Source organism: Bactrocera latifrons, unplaced genomic scaffold, assembly GCF_001853355.1.
Source record: "Bactrocera latifrons isolate USDA-ARS-PBARC rearing strain unplaced genomic scaffold, ASM185335v1 scaffold_99, whole genome shotgun sequence".
NCBI lineage: Eukaryota > Metazoa > Arthropoda > Insecta > Diptera > Tephritidae > Bactrocera > Bactrocera latifrons.
This window is the reverse complement of record NW_017537700.1, coordinates 735,932-760,746: the sequence shown is the minus strand read 5'-3', so window position 1 is coordinate 760,746 and position 24,815 is coordinate 735,932. Positions and strand designations below refer to the sequence as shown.

General features: G+C 34.1%; 1 protein-coding gene across 7 annotated transcripts in view; it reads left to right on the top strand.

Moving 5' to 3' along the window:
• LOC108978007 overlaps positions 1–24,815 on the top strand; it is a 151,208-nt gene that overhangs the window by 6,213 nt on the left and 120,180 nt on the right. The window contains exon 2 of one of the 7 annotated variants that reach the window (XM_018948041.1): positions 16,173–16,282. The exons of the other annotated variants lie outside the window; for them this stretch is intronic. The gene's annotated coding sequence lies outside the window, so the exon portion shown is untranslated. The remainder of the gene's footprint in view (positions 1–16,172; positions 16,283–24,815) is intronic. 7 annotated transcript variants of the gene reach the window in all.

The following is a 24,815-nucleotide window of genomic DNA, read 5'->3' as shown; positions in this document are numbered from 1 at the left end:
ATATAAAGATCCCCTACATTTTTAAAGAAAAAACACAGACACTTCAATTCAATAGGGAATTTTCATTATCTAGACAAAGAACATTCTTTGGTATTTATTTTTTGAAGATTGTCTCTATCAAATGTTGGTTGCATGACACGTGTGATTTTTTGCTACAATGCCTGAATCGAAGCAGGATTGTCCGCAAAGACTTTAGAATTTACATACCACCAGCCCACAATTCGCACCAAACTGTTTTTTTTCTGGATGAAGTGGCAGTTCTTGAATTTCTTCAGGTTGATCTTCGTCCCAAAGCCGCAATTTTTCATGTTTACATGCCCATGCTGAACAAAATTTGGCTCGAAAACGTCGGATCTTCTTAGAGCTTTTCAAAAGGTCATCGAGGGAAACGATATCGCTTGGGAAGGTCCAACGGTTTCAGTTCTTCCACAAGCTGCAGTTTGTGTGCTTTCAATTTAAGATCTCAAAAAAAAAATGCACCAATGCGTTCCATACGTAAGTCCGAGTCGCCAAAACAACCCTCCGCGATCTTCCTGAACACCCTTAGCTACGGCTGCTATATTTTCTTCACTGCGTGCTGGACGTGATATATTCGGTCGAATATTATCCAATAATGAATGGTATTGCTAGTGTTCCAAGACCCAGGTGTTCCCCTAGCTTCCATTGCTTCAAACATCCTTTGATGTAGTCGAATGGAATGCACACGAGCAGTCATGTCTTTTCATTTCCGTCTATTTCTTTATGACTAGGAACTTAGAATAGACGATCATGGCGGGGGTGCTCGTAGATTTTGTGACTGTCACTTACATAATAGCAAAATCGTCTCAAGTCTCAAGAATTGTCTCTAACTTAAAATCTCAAATTTAGAGACTTGATAACTTGATACGGTATCTCAGTACAGAATCGCACGGTAACTCTATTTTGAGCTAGAGAAAATTTTTGAGGCTTGAGACGATTTTGCTATTCTGTAAGTGACAGTCACAGCATCTAAACATTTCATTATTCACAGATGTTTTTAAACTTGATTGAAAATAAATATGTCGATAACAAATATTAAATTTTTTATAAAATAGTAAAAAAACATAATTATCAATAAAAATAAAGATATATATTGACTTTGTTTCATAGTATTTACGAATTTATGTAAAGTTGATTTATTTTTAACCTTTTCGTGTTTGAGTTGCTTACAAAATATAAAAGAACGACAATCGATTAATATCTATGATCTCTATTTAGTATATTCAAAATGGCAGACTTCTTTTTGGTTTTGTGACCTGCTAACTACCAGGTCTCAAGTTTGAGTCAATATTTTGGGACTAACGCTAGAGACTGATTAGTGAATAGTAACTGGTCACAAAATGCGATTTTACCTGAAAATGTCTCAAATAGTGACGAGAGACTGGTTACAGAATCCCGCTATTAATAAATAAATTTAGAAAATATTTCAGGTCTTCTCAGACTTATTTTTGCTTCTTTAGACAGACACAAAAAATAAGCGAACGTAAGTAGATGATGACATCATGCCAAATTTTGTAAGAAAGAATGAAAAAACTTTACCACGAAATCAACAAAGGCACTCAGAAATCAAAGATAAATTAATAAAGTACAAAATAAGCAAAACAAAACAAACGCCCTAAAGAGGTAGCAAAAGACGCGAGTCAAGAACGAAATGAAATGTTGCCAGGGAGGAATGCGCAATGCCGTCTTCTGCGTTCCGTTGTAAGCATCTTCACACAATACCAACGGCAAAACAGCAAAAACAATATCTGTAAGCTATTAATCAGTCGATGATTTCGTAAAACCGTAAGCTCTTGAGTACAAAGACATCGAGGGATCAGATTTGGCTTTCAATGGAAGTTTGCGCTGGAATGTTTTTTGCTTTTTCTGCGTGTCTTTTAGCAAACTGAGTCACATGGCATTTTATGCTTTATTTTTGCTGATTGTTTATTATTAATTCTTATTTTTAATAAGTACTTGGATTCCGGCGCTGAGTTATCGGCTCGTCATTTCATTGCTTGATTCGCTTATATTATTGGCATATTTATACATACTTATGTATTTATCTACAAAGCAGCCAGCAACTCCAACATGCTATATATTGTTACAAACGCAAACAAATATTTATGCCTGTCTCGCGTCTATGCAGGCCCATCAGCCATCCGCGCAGACGCACTCATACACAATTTCGAGTAGTTAGACAGTATTTTAGCTGCTCATAAAAGCATAATGACAATGTTTTATTTACTTTATGCATTCATTATGTTGCCACCAAAATAATAAATGACACGCACCTTTTGATTGCAAAGTTGAACTCAACCTTCTTTATTGGATACTTTCTTTTTATACAAAATTTGCTTATTTACTATAAYTTACATACGAATTCTTATTTACTAGTACTTATTTCTATAGTGATAACGTAAGCAATAATCAAAACAGCAAACCTCGGCTTGATCGAGAAACGGCCTACATTGCAGCGGCACGGCTTCCGCTCTGGTTTAGTGCCGACGAAATGTGCCGTTGTTGCAATTTTTGGAAAACAACTTTATTGAGCAACATTCTTGTTAGTATACAATATTTTACTAGCTACGGCAACTTTGTTGTTGTACTATATTTCGTTAGCTACGCTAGCTGCGATAACTTGTATCCATATACCATTTAGTATAGTATGCTATCAGATCTGTCAATAATTCATTGCCATCGCTGAGCTTTTGTTTGAGATCTTAAGAACTGTATCTTTGTCATGGGTGCTTTTATTCAGGTAAATCTGCGAGTTTAAGTTGACGTAAATACCAAGTTTTGAACTGTACCGAATCCGCAAGTCGATTTAGATAAGAACATAAAAAATATTTTATTTTCTTTTAAATATATAAATTTGAGGTAAAATTTCTTATCTTCACAATATTCCTCTTGAATTTGTGCGAAAATTGGAATGACGCTTTGCTGATTTTCATTATTAGGAAAAATACATTGTTACTTTATTAAGAAAAGTTGAATCCCGCCCAACACCAAATTCTTCTACTTACACAATGAATTAGTTTATAGTTTCTTTAGTATTCCGAAACTAATTTAGGATATATGGCGGTACCTTAAAGAAAAGCTATATAAAATCATCGATCTGTCGCCTCTGTGAAGTAATAGCGAATTTAAATTCGAAAGATAGAAGAAATTGCAGAGACGCGATGTTTTTAATAATCAAAACAGTGCTTATAAATATATTTATATATGTCTGAAGCTGCCACATGGTCCTTGAGAAACGTTAATCAACGCAGTGGTACTTTTTAAAAAACATTATTTTGAAATAATCACGTTTAAAGCTTTGGATATCATTTTTTATGTTTAAAAGAAAATTTTTGGCTCCATGTCATATATTCCTGAACAGAAAACAGCAGTAGCCCCTCTCTGCTTGTTTGCTTGGCGCGCTTCTCAGCAAGCGTCACGTGCTCTTCGTCCGCTTTCTTGAAATCTTCGGCTTTTGGACTACAGAGATTTCTAAGGCTTCAAATGTCTTCAAGATTGCTGCATTTCCCTCTTTAAAAATGCAAAGTGAATATTAAGCAGCAATCACGAGAAGTAAATGCCCGCCAGGTGGATGTTTTGGGCTGATTTTCCAGATGTGCTGGTTATGAGTTTAGATTATTTGGCTTTAAACTGCCAACGCATAGTTTTAGTACTTCTTTCTTGGAAGATCTTCGTAGATGGGTTTAAATGAAGTATGCAGTTTTCTTCAAAAAATCTTTTTTCACATAATTCATAATGGTTCTCGAATCAAAACGTTGTCCTGCAGTCAATCAGACTTTGGTAATTTAAGAGCTTTATTTCGTATCTTCGAGTTGGTTTTTCCCTACAATAATTAGACCATTAAAAAATTGACCAAATTTTGACATTGAGTGGCTTAAATGGTTTTCGAGATATCCAAAGGGATCTCCGCACTTATAATTATTCCAATGTTCTAAGTTTTAAAAGTATTCTAATAGGTGCCAAATCCAACATTTTCAATTTTCTCAAGAATCCGACTAAAAAATGCTTGTTAGTCACAGCAGCTTCTGTTATATATTCAGTATTGATTCTGTCGTATAGCATCTATTTCTCGTGAAAAATCAGCAGCAGTATAAGCATCACCCTTTCTTTTCGAAGTAATACCTCGTTGGAATCGTTAGTAGATCTTCGCAGCGTGCATTCGAAGTCACTTATGGTACTTATAAAATATAAATGTAATTTTAAGACAAGTTTTAGCAATTCCGCTTCGGCAACCGTTATTTTCATTCATGTAATTTCTTCTGTTACAATACGCCCTTACGAAGTCGATCAGCTTCAATATGTTAGCAGAAGTTTTATTGTATCTTCCAAAACCATTCAAATAATCACTCATAAAACGAATATTGCTCGATTTTGATTATTTCAACGGGGCGGTAATAATACTTAGAAAAATGTATATTGTAAATGGAGAGCGTAAACGGTATAGATCGATGATAACTAGCTTTGTATAGCCGGAATTGAAATACGACAACATCTGGTTGTTAGAAGACGGAGCTACGCGCCACACAGCTCGTGCAATAAGCCAATTATTGCGAGTAAAGTTTGGAAATTCAATTATTTCAAGAAATTGTGACAATAAACGACATTCAAGGAGTTCTGATATAACTACAAAAGACTATTTCTTGTGAGGTTATTTGAAGTCATTGGTCTTTAGCAATAAACCAGACTTTAGAAGGTAATATTGAACGTGCTATTCATGACATACGACTTGATTTAGTGGAAAAAGTATTCGAAAATCGGTTTCATCCAATTCATTCCTACAAAAGAAGTTCAGGACTTAGTTGTATCGATTGTATTTTACATTAAATGAAAACATTTGCATTTTCATAACAATCAGTGTGTTGTTTTTTGTTTTGTTTTAAGAAATAATATCACTATTCTTTCCCTTTCAGATATTTACATTTTCGCCATATTTGTAAGCTGTGTGCGCTTTGGTATGCGCCAACTCACCTATATATGTTACATACACACATAATTCACGAGCTATGCGACGCTAATTTATTAAGTCTAAAATTGTTGATGGGCGAAGCAAATAATTTGCATTTCTTTCTTTGCGCATTTAACTTCTACGCTGGCTGTCACTGCCAATATTAGTGTTATCGCTGCTTGAATGTGTTTTTGTGCGCATGTTGCTATGTTTATAGTTGTGCGTTTATACATCTATATATATATGGATAAATGTATGTATGTATATACATAAATATGTATTTATACATATAAATAAAACATAGTTGATCACACATGTGCTGCCAAGCCGTTACTTGGTGCTAATAATAATAATAATAATAGCAACGAATATGGCAACGAAAACGCTGCGCATGCGCAAACAAAACTGCATCTTTCGCTTTCGAAATTAATACAGATTGTTGTTGTTGCTGCCTTTTTCTTATACTGAACTCGCATTCATTTAATTTAGCGTTTTTTTCCGACTAATTTCTTCATGTTATGCCTAGCTTGGGCGCCTTAGGCGCGTTGCTTATCGATTCAATTACAACAATGACCGAACACAATTAACGCCGAAAGTGAAAAAACGGACAGAGCAATGGCAATGCTTCAAAGTAGTAGTAAATAAAAAAATTAAAAAAAATAATAAAATGAAATAAAAAAATGAAATAAAAAAATAATAAAACAAATTAAAGAGTATACTATATAGTAAAGAAAAAAAATTAAAAGAAATTTTTTTCTTTAAGCAATAAGCACTAGCGCCGCACTGACAATCACACACACAGCATGGCAATGTGTTAAGTGGTAAATAGTCGGCTGATGGAATGCTTGCTGCCTCTACTATGCGCGTGCGCACCTTTTTTCAGCTCACACTTTTTCGCATTTCTACAAAACTTTGTTAGTTTTTTGTTGTAATTTGTATTTATGTTGATTTTATAGTTTGTTAAATAAATATGTGCGCAGTATGCCTGCCAATATGCGACTGTCCGTCCGACGCAGTGAAAAAAGAAAACGAAAAAAGTGGCCGCGTACGCATCAAGTGAAAGTTGAATTTTACCTTTTCTGATTTTTCTTTGCCGACAGCAAGTTTTTTTTTTTCAGACCATAAGCGATGCGCTGCACATTACGACATATTGCAACCATAAATGCTACCACGTATACATACATACGTACGTACAGGCGCATACGGTTGTATGAGTACATGCGCATGCGCGTTTTGGACAAATTGAAAATGCAACGCAATGCAACCGGCTTTTAGGTGCGTGAGCCAAGAAAAAGCGCACCGACAACAATAAAAACAACACCAGCTACAACAACAATCGCAGCAAAAAGTGAATTTTCTTTGAAAGAAAAGCAGAAAAAACTGAATTGAAATGCAATGAAAACCGATCTTGTGCGTGCCGGCGCTGCCCATCAATGCTCCGTGCCTAGTGAGCGTATGAGCTGCGCATGAGCATGCATAAATGCGTTGCTTTGGAGACTGAAAAAAATTTGTAATTTAAATAACTCGTAAGAAATCGTTAATTTGATATCGATACGAGTAACAAATATGCCATGCGGGTACTATAGTCATACACATATACACACGTGTTTAGTGGGCATGAGCGTATTTGTGTCGCGGCTGCGGCGCGTTTATAGGCATATTTCCATCGGCCTGAAACTCTAGAGGGTTAGCTACTTAAGCATATTTATTTTGATTACTTTTTATTGGAACAATTTTTGGGTCAATTGCTACTGCAAACAATAATATTGAGTGTATGTATGTGTGTCTATATGTATTTGTTGTTTATTTATGTGCATTAGTTTGCATAAATTATACCACTTCTTCGACACGTTCGATTAAAAGAGCCAACATAAAATTATGTTTGAATGCTCAGCGACACACGCAGCCACGCACACACAATCACACATATGTTTTCGCGTTGGCTTAATAAAAACTTAAATAGTAACGCGTGCGAACGCCTGCGTACGTTTATTTACATAAATGCCAAACCCAGTCCATATGTGAACCTGTTGGGTAAACAGGTTCGTGCCTTAAGTCTTTTGTATGAATGAACGTTTGTGACGCTGCTGTGCGTTTACTGCTGCGGCTGGTGCTTTGAAACGACTTCGTCGCTGTTGACTTAATGTTAAATGTCTGAGTCTGAACATAAACATTTATATATTTTATAATTTATCCCTTTTGATTTGAAATTCTAGTAAAGTTAGTTAGCATTAAACGCGTCTCTAGAAGGATTAGCGAGTGTTTAGAGTTAATCCAATAATTATTATCTAGTTATAATAGCTTCGATTAGTTATATTGCAACCTAAACTGAAAAAAAGCCAATAGCACACAGAATTGTTAAAACAAATGTTTAAACTACAAAGTTGGCTGGGAGAGTTAAAGACTTTTTTGCATAAATCGAAAGAGAACACATATTTCTTAACAAAATCTATTCGGCAAAAATACATATGTATGTAAGTATGCTTTTAAAAAATATCACTTTTTTTTTGAAGACATATCGTTGATTAAAAACGTCTTTCCTACAAGTAGCATGCTATACTAATGATATACAGACAATTCCTTCAGATATTGTAGCTTTGCGTGGATAATAATTCTTGCCAAATTTCAAGAGTATATCTTGTCAAATAAAAAATGTGTTCTTAAATGGGCTTCATTTTAATGGATCCGGTTGTAGGGCGATTATATAGTATATAGTATAATAATCCGATCTGAACTATTTTTCAGATATTTTAGCGCTGTTTTTGATAGTAAGTCAAGTTTTGTGAAGATATCTTGTCATAAAAAAAGTTTTTTATAAAAGACGACATGATTTTGATAGTTAAGTTTATATGGCACCTAAATATATACTATAGTAATCTGATCGGAACTATTTCTTCGAATATTGCACAGTTGCTTCGGATAATAGTCTATGACAAATTTCTCGAAGAATTGTCGTCAAACGAAAATGTTTTTCATACAAGCACTTGATTCCAATCGTTCAGATTGTATGGAAGCTATATGCTATAGTGATCCGATCTGAATAATTTCATAGCAGGTTATAGCTCTACTTTGGAGAATAATCTACACCGAATTTCGTGAATGTACATTCTCAAGTAAAAAGTTGTCCATACAAAGAAATACACAATGCTATAGTGATCCAATAGAAAGAAAACTACATATGCATATTTTCAAATCGATATCTCAAAAACTGAGATTAGTTCGCGTAAATAAATACAGACACGCGAACAGATAGATGGGCATGACTACATCCAAAATGGCTAATGTATGAGAGTATGAAGTAGTGCTAAGCAGACACGAGCTAAAAGCCGTTAAATTAATTGCACATGCAGACGACCTTATTATGATAGCAGTAACTAAACGTTTATATGATCTCCGTAGCAAATGCAATGAGTGTATAAATAGTCTATGCCAATGGTTCTCCTGAATGAGTTAAGAACTGGTTGATCAAAAGACAGAAGTCTTGCTCGTAAGTGTTAGACAAGTGAAGAAAAGTATATCTCTCACCAAAGGGGGAGTATGAGACTCTTTTACAGCCACAACTAAATTATCTGGGAATAATAACAACCTCAAGGCTAAAATTTAAGGATCACCTAGAATCCACTGAAGCGAATAAAATCCTAAACGCGTTATCAAGAATCAGATGGCAAATAAAGGCTGCATGCGTTTCCAGTCGGCGATTTTACTTGCAAAGGTAATGAGATCGGTTATGTTATACGCGGCTCCAATATAGATCCAGGCGCTAGGTATAAAAGCATATGCCAGACAAATAAACACAGTGCACAGGCTGTTAGCACTAAGAGTTAACAGCGCTTTCCGAACAATTCAAGTGATGCTGCTGAAATAACATCCAGGGTGACGAATACGAACGAGTATACAAATTGGCAGAGCTATCTATAGGAGCCAAAAGAGAAGAGAGAATGAAAAGCTTAACGATATGGCAGCAGCGGTGGCGAACCTCACTCAAAGGACGGTGGACCTACAGACTGATACCGGACATCCATTCTTGGATCGACAGACGACATGGGGACCTGGATTTCTACCTAACCCAAATACTAAGTGGGCATGGGTGCTTCAGAAGCTATCTGTACAGATTCAAGAACGATATTAGTCCGAATTGACCGACATGTTCAGAGTGTTTTGAAGACTCTGAGTATGTATTTTTTATTGGCCTCGCTTTTTAAGCACAAGGGATCAACTTAAAACTACATTCGGTGGAGAATTTGACGATACTTATGTAACAGTCCCCTGAGAACTGGAAAGCTGTCAGCAAAGCGGCAGGCAGCCTCAATCATGAGAAAAGTGAGATTACTTAAAGAAAACATGCCTAAATTGACTCAGGTAGTCACAATCTTATTGATAATTTTACACCTTATTGCAATTAATATTTCATGTTACGCAAACGAAAAGACGAAACATTTAAAAATGCCATCAGTTTAAGCAAAAGCATTGAACTATGCATAGACCCACATATATGTATATAAAACTAGAGACTTTCAAAACTGATTTCAATTTAATGTGTCACACAGTTACTTTTGCGCACAAATGTACATAACTTTGCATATTATTATATAGATAAGTGTCTGATACAGTGTGGCACACATATACTATATGTACATACAAATGTAGATATACATACAACTATATTGGCACATGTATGTATGTCTTTATCTTTGCGTCAATTTCTTTGGCATTATGTTCCATCGATTCGTTCTAGCCTGGCACTTGAGGCTGTGAAAGAGATTATTTAGCACAGTTTGCGCTTGTAAAAATCACAGCTTAATTCATCAAATGAGCATTCATTAGCATATAAAGTGGCAGGGAATTTATGCTGAAAACATAGCATACCCAATTTTTATGAGTGTGTGCATATGTGTATATGAATGTTGAAAAAGTATGTATATGAATGTATGCGTTAAGAAGGAATGCATGACAAGCGGCTAGCGCAGAATAACTGCCGATTACCCACTTAGTTGGAACAAAAAACAACAAAAAAAAAAAACTCGTTTGTTGGTAACTTTCTAAAACGGAGTAACTAAAATTAACTCACGATCGCACTAACACCATCCGAGAACATTAACCAACACATAAGCAGGCACATAAATAAACAGCTAAATATTTGGAATTCGAGAAGATGGCTAAATTGGTGATCGTAAATGAAGATGCGCGCTGACAGTTGAATGGAATTGTGTCGGAAATGCTTTTCTGCACTTCACTGCTGTCGTGCCATTTCGTAAAGTGTGGTGGCTTACAAGCGGAGTAGCTGTAAATACTCATGTTAGTTGATTAAAATATCAAAACTGCGCGTTAGCTACTTTGACAGGTGTATCTTGCTGAGATTATCGTATAAATGCTGGAGAGCAAACCAATTATGGGCGGCTTGCGGAATTCTGTGCGACTTCCTCGGAAAATTGAAGTAATATAGATGAGTAAAATCTGGTTTTTACTTACTGGTTTTTACTTGGGTGATCCAAGTAGAGATAATTTTTTCAATAGCCTTCTTTAGGCAGCGTAATATGTGTCGTGAGTCGTGTCAAGTTGTCATTTATTTCTGTTTAGTATTGTTCGGCATTTCATCATGAAAAGACTTACGTCTGAACAACGTTTAAGTTCAAAATTATTGCGAAAATTCATGTTCTGTAAAGAATGTGTTTCGTGTTTTCGCTCAACTTATGGTCATCATTATCGGACAACTAAGCGTACTGTTCACAACACCATCACCCATCTTGAGACCCACCATTCATTATTGGATAAAATTCTACCGAATAGACCACGTCCAGCACGCAGTGAAGAAAATATTGCAACCTTAGCTGAGAGTGTACACGATGAACGTGGAGAGTTGATTCGGCACCATTCACCACAACTCGGACTGACGTACGGATCGACTTTGCGTCGAGATTTTAAATTGAAAGCGTACAAAATACTGCTTGTGCAAGAAGTGAAGGCTCTATGGGCTATTAGCGATGGGACCCATTTCTGTCTCAATACGGTGCCTTCTTTGAATCTCATAGATCAATACAATGTGTTGATCAGTGCCCCAAAGTATAAATGCATTTCGCACGTATTTTTGGTAACAATTGGTTTAGGTGGATAAGGACACCTGTACCACCTTGGTCGCGCATGATGCCGATGCCACTAACTACTCCCTGTGGTACCAGGTTAAGGTCTCTGGTAAGGCCTTGTAGCTTTTGTTACTACTGGTTGAGCGCTCAATGACTGGTGACATTGGTCACTTGAACTTCAATTGTCTTTATATTAGAAATCTCATATAAAGTCTATAATATCATTTCAAGCTGAGTATTATAGCACTATCTCCGACATAGACATCTCAAGGAAAGCCCAGAAAGAAAGACATAGTGCCTGTGGATTTTAGTCGCCTCTTACGACAGGCATACCTTACCGCGAGCAAATCCTAACCTCCAACCGCTGGACGAATTCAGTCCTTGAAGCAAAATATCATGCCACTGTTCGAACGAGTGATCGAAAATTGGACTCATAGGATGGACAATCTGAGACGTAGCCGTGACCAACATTTGAAAGAGATAATCTTCAAAAAATGAATGCAAAAGAATATACTCGTGGCTACGCCAAGCTTACCACTGAAAATGTTCAAGTATTGTGCATGTTTGACAACACTTTATAGCGCAACATTTTGCGGTATAGAAATTTTTTATTTAGAAATAAGTTAATGACATGTTATTTATCAAAAATATTAAAAACTAAAAGCAAAACACATTAAACTATAGAAAAAATCATTTGAAAGTTAGGGAGCTTTACAAAATGAGCTCGAAATGAAAAAAAAAACTGACATGCGATGAAAAAGTGAAAAATATATTTTTATTTTTTTAATTTAACTTCATTTAAACTATATTTGAAATTAATGTTTTATTTTCTCTTTTTTTAGCTGAAACACGTACTTTAATCGCGGTATTACTTAAAAAACAATAAAATCGACCGCTTTTGTGTAAGCATAGAAAACTTAGTTTGTGTTTTAGCTTCACAAATGACGCATAACACTCAAATAGTATTCTTTGTAGACAGTTTGGTCGGTAGTAAGAAATTTGGAGTGCCCCACACTTTTGCCACGATATTCGGTAAGCATAAAACCAATGGACATGTCGTTGAAAACACGTCCTTGACCCTCTTTGAACAATTTGTACAAATCAAAATCTACGAGTGGTACAAAACCTTCTACGGCAGTAGAGACATCGTTAAAGACAAGGTCTCCTTGGTCATGCTTGATCATACGAATTCCCACACTCATAGAGAGCATAGCTCTCGATGAGACATAGGTTTATGAGTTAGACATGCAAACAAATCAATAATCAAACGAAATTCGCTAAAGGAGCTGAAGGTCATCGCAAAAAGTTCTTATAAAAAGTGTTTCGCGAAGTGAAAAAATTGTTAGCATAAGTGTATTACTTCTAGTGGGGATTATTTCAAGGCGATAAAATGGATATTGTCACAATATAAATAATGTTTTTCACTAATATATATAATTTTTTTTCTATAACAACTTCTTCAGGGCCAATAATATAATATGCGTTTGTCAACTTTAGAAATGCAATTGATATTCATAAAAAGACAATGTTTTTAATATATGATTATAGAAATATGTTTTGTAATAATATTGTATCATGATTACTCACCCGAAATATTCGTCATTACCAACAATTCTTTTAATTTGTAACCACAAAAATTTTGGTAAAATCCGGTTCAAAAGCGGAAATGACTGTTAAATGATTTTTTATTTATTTTTAGTGCCTGATAATCAAAATTATTGGTTTTGCTTTGAGAAAAATCGAAAATCAGCATCATAATAATTTCTTTTTAAAATATTTGTATTTCTAAATTTCACATTTGTTTGTATATAATTTTGCCTGTCGGTCTAATTTTTAGAGTTATAAGTGGATTAATTTTTAGATAAGTGTTTTCTTGATAAATAAACAAAAAATCACAAAAGATTAGATAATAGCATTTTACTGTTAATTGCTACGCGAACAATGACACACATTTACAAATTCGAAACGTGCTACTTCATTTGACCGCTTTTCTCACCACAATTTTCAAGTTTAATCTACCGCTTGAATGCGATTTGTGAAGTGTGAAATTCCGGCTACCACTCGACAGTCATTCACTCATTCATTTATTGCTTCATTCTATGGTCATCACTGTGATTGCCAACTAAATGATTGAGAGACTTCGGGCGCTGTTGTTGTTCCTATAATTAAAACGCAGCTGCATTAGGCCATCAAATAGCTAAATAATGATAGCTCTGAGTTCAGCTATCACACCATACATACCTACGCGATAAAATGATCGCTTCTAGAATGCACAATTGAAATCGAAATAAAAGTTAAAGATGCGCCAAGGCCAACCAGCGTTCACTCCCCGCCACGTGTGGTATGCTCAGCAACGAATAAGTGACAGCAAACAAAATAAAAGTACGATTCAGAGAGGAAAACAATTTATCATTGCCATTACATAGTCGTGTATGATACGAGTGTAACCGTTTGACAGCCGATCTCCACAGATCATCGTATGCGCTATTGAATTGATTTTGAAGCCGTGCGCTGACTGCCGATCACAGTATTAAAATCGCATCCAACCACAAAATGCCTTAAGTGGGGATAGAGGGGGGTGATAAGCTAACATTTGCAGGCGTCGCACATTCTGCCAAAGTCATTTGACGCAACCGCTACTGTGCTATGTAAGCTAATGTGACAGACAATAGAAAATATGCATAAATAGTAAATGAAATGAGTTATTATTGTTTACAAAATATGTGAACTTTTAACATTGTTGAAATGTATACTGGTTTTGTTGCCTTTTTGAATGTGCATGCCATTAATGTGAGTCTAAGCGTCGGGTAAATATGTATACGTGTTTGTTTTATTACTTTTTGGAAAGCTGAGCTCATTGATACGCTAGAAAATGAAATTTCCTTTGGATACACGTAATCATCTCAGCAATTTCAGTTTCAAAGTCACTTGTTGTTGCATTTTTAAGTGGATAGCCCCACTCGCCTTATGGAATATTCTGAGTATACTTAAAGGTATTTATTTTTGTTTATGTCCACTACAAAAATAAATACAACACTTGCGAAGATTTCAAATAAACTCACTTGAAGGTGTTCACGTAAACTTAGGAGGCGGGTGAACTGAAATTTGTTTGAGGTTATTAAATGAAGATTCGTCGATCTAAATAATGATTCGCAACATTAAAAAGTTGAAATTTTGTTAAATAAATTTTGATAAGTTCAAAAACTGCATATGAAATCATTATTTTTAATTTTAAAATGCAAAACTAAAAAAATTAATATTCCACAACCAAGTAAAAATTATTTTCAGATATTGTTACCATTAAAATGTTTATTACACCTCTAACTGAGTTACAAAGAATCATAAATTGTTCGTAAAAATAGGAATTACTCAATATTATTGAAGCCTAGATTAGTAACTATTAAATGTAGTGTGTTTGTTTCTTACTAGCAAAGGAAAATATATACCCATTTCTTATACAGTTGTTCCTACGAAACTGAACCTTCGTTTTTATCTCATCAAAGCGATCAGAATCCAGAATTATTTAAACAGTGTTTCCTACCGTTACAACAGCAACGCTAGAACATATTACTTAAATATTCATTTTGGGGTGTGACCAATATTATTTAATTGTTATTTATTTATACTATTTTAAGTGTAATAGAACTCTAACAGAAATTTACACATTTTCTTCGTTTCCAATTGTATTCTAATATATAATGTCTGGTTCAGATTTATTATTTTTATACCCTGAACAGGGTATATTAAGTTTGTCACGAAGTTTGTAACACTCAGAAGGTAGCGTCGGATACCCTATAATAATATAAATGATCAGTATGTTGAGCTGTGTCGATTTAGCCATGTCCGTCTGTCTGTCCGTCAGTCTGTATATATACGAACTAGTCCCTCAGTTTTGAAGATATCCCTTTGAAATTTTGAAATTGAATATTTCAATATTTTATTTTAAAAGAAAGTCTCTGTAAGTGAATCAAATCTTAAATGTGGCATTTTTAATACAATTGAATATTAGTCTCAATGGTTCTATTGCTAATAGTAGTAAATAGACAAGGAAAAAACATTAACTTCGTTTATACCGAGCCTTGAACACACTTCACAAATAAAAAGATTCCTAACAATAACTTTAATCAGTTTGTATGGCAGCTCCATCTGAAAAATTTCTTTTGAGTTCGCACCATTGCCATAAGCAATAATCCATTAGAAATTTCATGAAGATATTTCGTCAACTGAAAAAGTTTCCCATACAAAGACTTGATTCCAATCGTTCAGTTTGTATTGCAGCTATATGCTATAGTAGTCCGATATTAACCGTTCTGACAAATGAGCAGCTTTTTGGTGAAGAAAGTATGGTTGCAAAATTTCAGATCGATATCTCAAGAATTGAGAAACCATTTCATATCTAAACCAACAGACAAACGGCTTAGCTCATCACGCTGATCAATTATATATAGCTTACATTATATGAATATACTTTATAGGGCCTTTGACGTTTGATTTTGGGTATTATAAACATCATGGCACACTTAATATACTCTGTTCAGAGTATTCCAAAATATTAACGATCATAGTTTTTTCAGCAACGTGGTTTGCGACTTTACAATTAATATTGTTGGAAGATTTTGCCTAATTGTAGGTCAGACTTCTTCATTGTTTTTGATAAAATTGCGTTACATTTACATTACATTTCTAGTGATTGCTGCTAGAAGCACGTTCTGTGCACTTTCGGGTGTGCTATTGTATTTTTTCCCAAGCAACTGTATTGTCTTATCTTCTTTATCGGCGTTTTTGTACGAGAAGTGTTTTTAAACGACAAGTGAAGGTTGTGATTTCAGCTGCATCAAAAAGACTCGGCTTTGGTCGATCCAAGTATCTGCTGACACTTAGTGACGCAGAAACGAAGCGACTGTATGATAATGGCAATAAATAAAGTTGTGCAAACAAATGCGCTCTATTTCCTAGGGTATTATTTTTACTCAAAGAATTATAATATATATTATAATATAAATATTACAAATTAAAAATTACATTCTTATTCTTAAAGAATGACAAATGTAGGCACATATATATTTACTACGCATTAGCCAATTGTTTATAAAATACTTTATATTTTAATTTTTTTTTTTTAATTACAGTTTCCTGTTGAAACCCTAGTAGTGTAACATCACTTGAATACGTCTATTGAATAGTATTTTATAGCAATTCTGCTTGTCAGGTATACATGGCAACTCTTCATGGCAAAAATGTAAGTTTCAAGTTCGTTGCGTAAGTCTTTTATTTATTTGGATTGTGTAGGATAAAAATGACGTAAATATTTATTAATAAAATGCAGCTACCCTGGAGGAATTCACCACCTGTTAATATGTGTAATAGTGTTCTTGCATAGTGGTGTTAGAAATGAACTAAAATCAATTCATATAGATAGCCTTGTTCCGGGTTATTTTCTGATTCTTATGTTACACGAACTGTATGTGTCATATTACGTAAAATTCATATATAGCGTTAAACAGAGGATGTTAAAATTAACTAATATTGCGCAAATTAACATAATTCATTGTAACATATTAAAACTCAAACTTAAACTTAACGTAAACTTAATCTTAACTTAAGCTTTACATAACATAAATTTGACTTAACTTAAAATTAACTTTATTTAACATATTTTAATTTAACTTAAACTAACGCAATTTATCTTAACTTAACATAACTTAACTTAGTTTAACGATTTTTGCATGAAGTTATATAAATATAAGTTTCTCTCTGCCATATGCATAAACAGTGGATTTCTTCACTAGAGCATCTAGAGTCTAGAGGTAAAAATTGAATATACTCCTTATAGAGCTTTACTAACAGAGAAAAATACTTTCAAAATATAAATGTACAATCTAGACACTAAGTAAGTAATGTTAGCATTGACCTTTCCCTCAACAGGCATTCAATTAAAAGCCACTGACGTAGTTCAAAACACTTAATCCCATTTACAAGTACATAAATCCATATTGTTTCAAGTATTTCGACACAACTTGTTAATAAAAACAAAAGTACTCAGTCATCACCGAATTTAGTGATTTTTCAGGTGTTTCGATGAAACAAATATTACAAAAATTTTATTGAATTACTCCTCCCTTCCCCATATTATACATTATGTACGTGTTTTTCGATGAAATCATGCAGCAATTTGTTGCTTAAAAGTTTCTTAATTTCAATTTGACAGAATTTTTGATTGAAAGAACCATTTATAGATACATAACTGACGGTGTCTTGATGGCACGGCAACATGCAGTTGATGGATTGATGTCTCGTTTATTTAATTTTATTTGCTTTTATTTGTTTCACCTTTTCTTTATTGATTTACTCACTAGCACTCCGCCCCCGCACCGCCAGCATTGGCTGAGTAATTGTATTTACATTTGGCAATTAACAGCGCAGAAGCATCGAGCATCGGCCATCAAGCTAACAAATAAAGGCGGCCAGTCTGTCAGTCAGCGAATGAGGCGAATCAGACAGACAGACAGGCAGTCAATCAGCGTTTGCTTGTACGCAATTAATCGGCTTAAAATGGCGCAGAAGAATGTGAGAAACTTTGTGTCCGAGTTCGTTGCTTAAGTCTTCAGCATGCCACTGCGTATGAGTAATTACAAAATAATTCAACGAAAAAAAGGGAGAGTAGTTTCTGTAATGTAAAATTACACTATTGTGTGGTATGCACTCGTGTGTACGTTTGTGTTTGACTGCACAAAAGCGATATTCTTAACAAATTTCATGTTTTTAAGCTTTTATTGATTGTTGATTGAATTCATCAATACAATTGGCTTTAATGGGCCTTTTGAAGAGTTTCTTCTTTCGTTTTTTCGCTGATGTACTATATATATATATGTTTGTTTGCAATAAATTATACGGTTTTTTTTGAACATACATAAATTATTCTGCATTTGGTGTTTTTCTAAATGCCGAAATCATTCAATATTGATATAATTTGCTTATAAAATGTTTTTTAAATGTTTAAAAAATGGCAACTCTAATATTTTTTTACACTTTGCTTGTTTTTACAAATATTTTGCTTAGGGAATTATTTGTGAATTTTATGGCTTACATGACATGTCAACATGAGGCATACTTAAGATTTGTAAAAAAATTAAATTTTTTTAATGTATTCAGAAATATTGAAATATGAATTTATATGATATTTAATATTATAAATGGTTGACTTGCTTCATAAATTTTTAGTTGGAAGTTTAGAAAAAATTTAGCTGATACATTGCATTTTTTTATAAATTAGTTTATGTTAAAATATCAAACATTAAGGGGGCACACCTATGTTGAATAAAATTTGGAAAAAATCAATTATTTTACTTATGGGGGTAGTATGATAAAATTTTCTCAAAAGGTCGATTTTCTTTGCTGTTTTGATTACTTTAAGTCCTTAATAATAATGTAAAAACCTTCACCATCAGAGTCAAGTTTTTAAAAATAAAAGCCGCAGCAAGGTGTCGTGCTCTCGAATTGCAAAGCTGGCGATGTTTAAAAGCGTGTTTCTCGAAAAAAAAAAAAATTAAAAGTTGCGCTATTTTTTTCTTTATCAATGAACTGTTTCAGTCGAAAGTATTTAGATAGCTATTCATATGTACTATAAAATAAAATCTATCCCGTAGGTTTCAGATCATCCACAATAGGGAAATCGTCGAAATAGTTTTCGAGTTTCAGCCAATTAAAAGGTAGCCGCTCAGTTCAATCAGCTTCATCGATATATTTTGAAAGCATTTTTCAATTTTGCTGTAGTGATACCTTGAAGACAAATAATCTGCTCATCATGAATTTCTTTTCGCCTTTTCTGTATATAATTCATTCGATTTTTCGATCTGATCAAAAATCGAACTTTGGCAGACCAAAAACGACAAAAATTTTTGGTGAAATTGTCAATTTTGGATATGTCATTTTGAACATAGGTAATTGTTATCTTTTTTATGGCGGCAGTGGCGGCCCCTTCTTCAGCGCGGCGGAGATCTCGTAAGACAAAAATATTATTTATTTTTTGTTTTAAAAAAGTCTACTGTGCATTTTTGAATCATGTATAGTAATATCCCGAAATTTTCAAAATAAACTAAACAGAACTTTGTTTATTTATTAATTTCCAAAAATCGACGTTTCTTAAAAGCCTCTTAAAAGTAAATGTGAGATTATTGCTTCATGCATTTAGCAACCTCAAGAAAAGTTGTATTTTTATTTGTTTTAATTTGCTTTGTATCCGCACAGTATTGCAAGAAATATTTCTAATGCATTCAAGACGATTATTTTACGGTTATGTTAGTTTGGTCAGAAGCCGATGAAATGAATTGGACGTGAGCGTTAACAAATGAAATATAACCAATAAATAACTGTTATTTATAGGAGATATATCTGGTAATAAACGCCAATAACTCTACTGCTATTTCTAATTACAAAAATACCAAAAAATAGCCTTACAGAAAAATTCGTTGAGTTTTGGCGATGTTCACATGAGTTTAATTAATGAATCCATTTAATTATAATTTGTTTTTAATCTTTTATTGGGCAGCTTCTATTTCGCCCTTCTCTTTCGCATTTTGCACGCTTAACTGATGTATCCATAAAAGTATTTACATATATATAATAAAAAATAAATATGTATGTGCATATTACAAGAGCCTGTCGTGTAAGGCTGTAGCATTTCAAGGTTAATCGAGTGTATCATCAGCAGCGTTGAAAATTAAGTTGTTATTTTTCATGAATTCCCAAGCTCAATATGCGACGTCAGCTTACCAAGTTGAGGGGATTAACATTTTTTCATATTTTTATTTGTTGTTTGTATTGAATATTCACTCGGGTTGACTTGTGGAAAAGAAAAATACATAGGATTATCATAAGTTATTTACTTATAATTAATTGCTTCATTAGTTATTTTTTTTATTAAGTGCTTATGAAGTCTTGAGTGCTGCGTCTAAATAAAATTATTTTTATTAAAAGTTAAGGTTCATTTATATTTAAATTATAAATTATAACGAATACCCTTTTGATTTCCCGCTTAACACTGTGCTTGTCGTAAAATAGATTTCGTAAAATGCTAAACTGATTCGGCTAGTTTTGGAGACAACAGCGCATTAGTAAGAATTTTTAAACTTAATCTAATCGGCTCTCAAAATTTTAAGTCCGTCTTTCTTGAAACGCAGTTTTCATCGTCGGTGAATAAAATTTCTGCGGAATTCCTGAACCTATCTACTTGAAATTTTTAATTTTTAACCTTCTACAAATATATCTATTGTCAGGTTATGAAAAATTATTTTTTTTTTTTAAAGAAGCCATTTTGTCAAAAAAAAAAGTCCTTCGAGCATTATCGTTTTCCTCCATTGTAATTTATATTTAAATTAGGGAAATAATGCAATAATGTATGTATACCATCATATTTTAAAGATTTTCTGAATCGATACTCATATTGTCTGGGGGTTCAAAGAATGCAGAGTGAATAGAAATAGAGAGCATTCGTAGATAATTTCATAAAATTAAAACTCAGATATAATGTTCAAATAGCTAAAGTAAAAAAAGAGTGTTGATTATGTCTTCATAATATGGATAATACTTTGTTTGGAAGAAAGAAAATATTATATGATATTTATTAAAAATTTAAGAAAAACGGCAGCTGTGACCACTTACAGCAATCCCTGAAGGAAATGTCCGAGACCCTTTAAAGTATATGTGTATATGATCGTGACGAACTGAGTAGATTTCGCCTTAATCGTCTGTCTGTGTATACGCGAACTAATCCCTCAGTTTTTGAAATATCGCTCTATTTGCAAATCGTTCTTTTCTTCTCAATAAACTGCTCATTTGTCACAACTGCAGATATCGGCCCAAAATAAGCCATAAAGTGCTGTCAGTTCATTATATTTTAGACCAACCGGACTGCTACCACCGATTGCTACTAGAGTTGTTTCATAGGTGATGTTTAGATACTCTGCTATCTTGCTGATACTAAGAACTTTTTATTGCACTATTTCTTTAACTTTTCCATATCTTATCGCCAAAATAAGAAGTGGATAAACGACTCACGTCAAGAAATATTTTTGATGTCTTCACAATCTTGACTAAATGCTTTGTGTCATTTAAATAACAGGCCAGTTGAAAAGACCCCGACACTTAGACTAAAATTCATATGGTTTTGAAGGGAAAAATATAGTTGAAGTAAACACTTGGCTTGATGACGAGTTTCCGAACACTTCCCAGGAATATCAACAATTAGGGATTGGTATGCTAAGTTTAGACGTGGTGAAGTGAGAACTGAAGACGATGAACGCAGTGGACTCCCAAATGTGGTTGTTACCGACGAAGACATCAAAAAAACTCTACAAAGTAATTTGGTATGACCATAAAGTCAAGTTGTTCGAGATAGCAGGTACTCTAACGATATCATCTGAAAGTGTTCAGCATATCATTCCCGAATATTTGGGTATGTGAAAGCTGGGTGTAAAGTGGGTGAAACCTACCGCCTATTGACTAACTTGAAAAGAAAGACCTATTAACAACAACGATTATTAGATAGTGTTTAAACTGTTTGAAGGACAAAATCTCCGAAAATCCCCATAAATGCTTATCATTTTTTGCTTTTATAGAAAAAGGAAAGCCCGTTTTCACAGATCAGTGAAAACGATGCCAATAATTCAGAAATTGGGCTTCGAACTGCTTCCGAATTCACCGTACTCTCCAAACCTGACCCTCAGCAACTATTTCTTGTTCCCAAATCTCAAATGAATATTCGCTGGGATTTTCGGCGAATAAAGGTGTTCGCCGAAACTGATGGGTATTTTGAAGCAAAAGATATATCGTATTACAAAAATGGTATCGAAAATTTGGAGAGCGGCTTTAATGAGTATATTAGCCTTGAAGGGAACTGAGTTGAATAAAAAAAAAAAGGAATTTTGCCAAAAAATGTTTTTTTACTACGGGAGACAGGGGCTTTTTAATTTAGCTGTTACTTGTATTCGTGATAACGTTGAGTCCACTAAACACTTTTCAACATTTTCAACTATACCGTAGCTGTTATTCTATTGGACGTAAAAAATTCCAGGCAAACACGTTTTTAGTTTTTTATTCAAGCTTAAAATCGCTTTTCGGATAAATAGCTGCCAAACATACACTAATGAACATATGGAGATTGAAATTCAGAAAAATATAGAAAAATGTTGTAAAAATCTAGGAAGAAAAATTATTGATTCACGTACCTAATATGGGTCCCAGTCTGGGTCAAATTTGAACAGTTGGTCTATTTGACTTTCAAAGGTATTTGGTGGAAATATACCTAAAGTAAATTAAATGGTTTTAAAAGCTTTGGTGGTCAATTTAAAGTAAATAAAGTTATTTTAGATTTCGGTTATCATATTCTTCCTGCAACATAAAACCACATTGCAACGAAATCAAGCATCAACTTTTAATTTACAGTTATACGCAAAGACATACTATACATATGAGTTTGTAGCGAAAAATTCAAGCCCCCTATAAATGCTTACCGCGCAAAAAGCTTAGCGTCTAGATGTCGAGTAGTTCAAATAAAGGAGACGAAAATTTCGTTCATTCATAAAAATTGTAATCGCTGCTATGCGCTGTAGTTGTTGTTGTGACGTCATCGTGTTCACTTACAGCCAGGGCATGACACATGTGTGTGTGTGTGCGTTGTAATGCATCATAGCTATGCTTTGTTGTTTGTGTCGTTGCCGCTTATTGCTTTCCCAACTCAGCTTTGTTGCACACTGCAACAACTTGATTGCATTGTTATTTCTGTTTTGTTGTTGTAGGCGCTGTGCGGCAGACGCCGTTACATGGCGGTATTTGCTGCACTTTTTGTTTTTGATCAGCGTCTATTTGTGTACGTTTTGTTGTAAACAATTTTTCGCCGCGCAAAGCATTGTTTATTCAACCTCAAATAAATATACATGCATACATATGTATGTACGGGTCATAGCTACTTATAACAACGGCAACAAAATTGAAAAGTGTACAAATCGCTACAAGCAGTGGCATCAAAGCGGCTTACAATGGCGCTGCTGAATGCAATTACAACAACAAAAACAATTTCAATATTATTATGTTGGCTGTGATTTGTTTTCGTTTTTGAATTTTTGTTGCATAAAACGATTACAACAATGCAACTGCAATCAACTAAAACGCGCAATCAAGGCGGAGAAGTGGCGCGAAATGAAAAGTGATATAATCGAGAAGCGGTAAAAGCCGCGAGATTTTGTTGCACTGAACGGGCTTAGTTTTTGAAAATGAAAGTATTTTGATTCTTGTTGATAAAATTACCGATTCAGAGTTTTTGAGAAGAATAATTTCACGGATTAATTCATAACTTTTGAGAAAATATTACTTTGTGGTAGATGTTAGGTCTAGTAAAATAAAGTTCATTATTTTTGCATTGAATTGATTGTTTTTCAAACACACAGAAATTACTATCTAGCCACTTGCTGATCCCACAACTTTTCACGTTTCTCCACTACTAGGGGCCCAAAAGCCTCGCCTTCTTAATTCGGCGCCTAACACCCCTTTCTTAAGGGTGTATTCTAGCCTAGAAGCCCGAATTTCAAACATTTTTGGTGAAAAAGTTTTTGTTAATTCTGCTATATAACTTTTTATTATTTTTAAAGATAACATGTTTCTACAGATAATAACAGTTTTGTTCACCTAACGGTTGTACGTATCACCTAAAACTAAGCGATAAAGATATAGGGTTATATACATACATATATATAAATGATTAGAAGGACGAGAAAAGTTGAAATCCGTTAAGCTTTCTGTTTGCCCGTCCGTCCGTGCAAGGTGTAACTTGAGTAGAAATTGAGGTATCTTGATGAAACTTTCTATGCAGGTTCCTTCGTATAAAAAAAATCGGACCACTGCCATGCCCATAAGACGCCATTAACCGAAAACCATAAAGTCCACATCTAAGCACTAAATGGCAATATAAAACGCTAATTCAGCAAAGAGGATTGCAGCAGGAAGAGACACAAGTGGGAAGAAAATTTTTGCGTATGTGGTGTGGCTGCGCCGTATAATAAGTCCAATGTGCATGTTTCCAAATTCGCTCAGCAAAAATATCATTTGAACTGCTATCGATATGAAATTGGAAGCTAATTTTATTTACTCCACATTTAACGGCACTGTGAAAAACTACTAAAAGCGCAATACATCAATAACTAAATATGACAGTGACATTAAATTTGGTGTCCGAGATGATACGAGAGTTTTATGGGGACCTTTGTGAAAATTGGATGACCGCCCACTTTTGGCGAAATCCTGTATTTCGGGACTTGCTCCTCCGATTAATACTAAATTGAGCGCCTGGAATTCGTTTCACATCCCTATCTTGGCCAACTCAGACCACAACCACGAATACGTCCCTAATAAATAAAAAATATTAAATTCCAGTACACAATCAAGAAACAATTAATATAACGGGATAAAAATTTGCACTAATAATTATTTTAAAGTATGCCACCCTATGATCAATTGTGCAAATCCAACAAAAACTGTTTAAGCCCCTAAGTACCGAATATGTGGACCTCAGTATCTACAGTTAAATATCGGTAATTGTATGGGGTATACTATGGAAATTTCTCAAGAAAGGGTTGAGATTTTCCGTCTGACTTTATTTTATATGGTTGGTGACTGTATGTGAGATACCTTAATGAAAGCTAAGAAACATTTGTTTATTATGTGGTATGATAATAGTTAATATTTAAGATCGGCTCAATACTACCCTAACTCCCATATAC